General features: G+C 34.8%; 1 pseudogene; it reads left to right on the top strand.

The window, feature by feature from the left end:
- The first annotated feature begins 522 nt into the window (after positions 1-522).
- Positions 523-1296, top strand: LOC124508612 (60S ribosomal protein L7-like; annotated as a pseudogene).
- Positions 1297-1832: the final 536 nt, after the last annotated feature.

The raw sequence follows: 1832 nt of genomic DNA, 5'->3' as shown, positions 1-1832 counted from the left end.
GACACAGAATCTGAAACAGGCTCCAGGCTCCAAGCTGTCAACACAGAGCCGGACGTGGGGCTTGAACCCACAAATGGTGAGATCATGACCTGAGCCTAAGCCAACTGAGCCACCCAGGCACCCCTAGAAGAATATGACTTTTAAAGATAACTGCTGTTGCCAAGTGTCTGTCTTCTGTTGTTCTCTTTTTGTTTTGTTTTGTTTTTCATTTCCTATATACAGAAAAAAATAGTCTCAGGGTCAATATAAAAATGAATTTGTATTTGTAGTCAAAGTTTTAGACAAGGAAGGAACACTTTAGAAGGAACACTTACTGAGAAAAAAAAGTTACTATTGTAACTAACTACATAATTTGACCAAAGCATAATTTTTGATTACATAATTATCACCAATATTAAAACTATTGGTTAAAACTAAACCTTGTATGTTAAAATAGATTTCTCAACTTTGAAAGTTTCTTTAGGATTAAATATAGGATTAATTTTATTTAAAATTAATAAGATGGCTTTTCTGGCTGGAACCATGGAGGGTGCAGAAGAGAAGGAAAAGGAGATTCCTGCTGTGCTAGAAACCCTTAGGAAAAAGCGAAGGAATTTCAGAGTTGAAGATCAAGCATCTGGGAAGGAAGTTTGCCCAAAAGATGCTTCGAATGGTAAGGAGGAAGTTCATTTATGAAAAAGCTAAGCATTACCACAAGCATATAGGCAGTTATACAAACCTGAGATTCAAATGGCTGGGATGGCAAGAAAAACTGGCAAGTTCTATGTTCCTGCAGAACTAAATTGGCTTTTGTCATCAGGGTCAAAGGTATCAATGGTGTGAGCCTAAAGTTTCAAAAGGTGTTGCAGCTTCTTTGCCTTCACCAGATGTTCAATGTCACCTTTGTTAAACTTAACAAGGCTTCTGTTAACATGCTAAGGATTGTGTAACCATACATGGGGGTGAGGAGAGTACCCAAACCTGAAGTTGGTGAATGAATTGATGTACAAGTATGGTTATGGCAAAGTCAATAAGAAATGAATTGTCCTGACAGATAACACATTGATTGTTTGATCTCTTGGTAAATATGGCATCATCTGCATGGAGGATCTGAATCATGAGATCTATATTGTTGGAAAATGTTTCAAAGAAGCAAACAACTTTTTATGGCCCTTCAAATTGTCATCTCCAGGAGAGAGAATGAAGAAAAAGACCACCCATTCTGTAGAAGGTGGAAATGCTGGCAACAGGGAAGATCAGTTCAATAAACTTATTATAAAGATGAACCAAGGTGTCTACTATGATTACTTTTTGTAATCTGGTCAGTTAATAAATAACTACTTTTAAATTGAAAAAATAAATGAAAAGTAAAATTAATAAGATGGACAAATCATTTATCATAGAAGTGATTATTTTATCCACGCATAACCCTAAAGCACCCTGATTTACTCACTTCATTGTAAGGGTTCATTGTTTTTGAGATATAAGCATAAGTAAAACATGAACAGTGTTGGAAATAAACATTGGAATTTTATTGAACATGAATTGCAAGTATTAATTAATGCAAAATACAATGTGCCTTACCTCAAATCTCAGAGTGATGTCTATCCATTCCACCTTAACAATGTCACACAGTGGCACTGTAAAATATTTTCAAGTTTAGAATGATACATTGTAGCCATTAATTCTCATGTAAAAACCACATTAAATAAGTCACTCTTCTCATTTTCAGCATGTCACAGGTTTATACAATATTAAATTGCTTGATCATTGAGGGTCAGTATCAGTTCAGTAGTAGAATATGAATAGAAGCCAATGAACACTATTTTGTCTATTGCTTGAATAATTTACTA

The sequence above is a fragment of the Lynx rufus genome, unplaced genomic scaffold, assembly GCF_022079265.1.
Source record: "Lynx rufus isolate CCGP_SWC_20201006 ecotype Redwood Valley unplaced genomic scaffold, mLynRuf1.p SCAF_1, whole genome shotgun sequence".
Taxonomy (NCBI): domain Eukaryota; kingdom Metazoa; phylum Chordata; class Mammalia; order Carnivora; family Felidae; genus Lynx; species Lynx rufus.
This window is presented reverse-complemented; position numbering and strand designations above follow the sequence as displayed.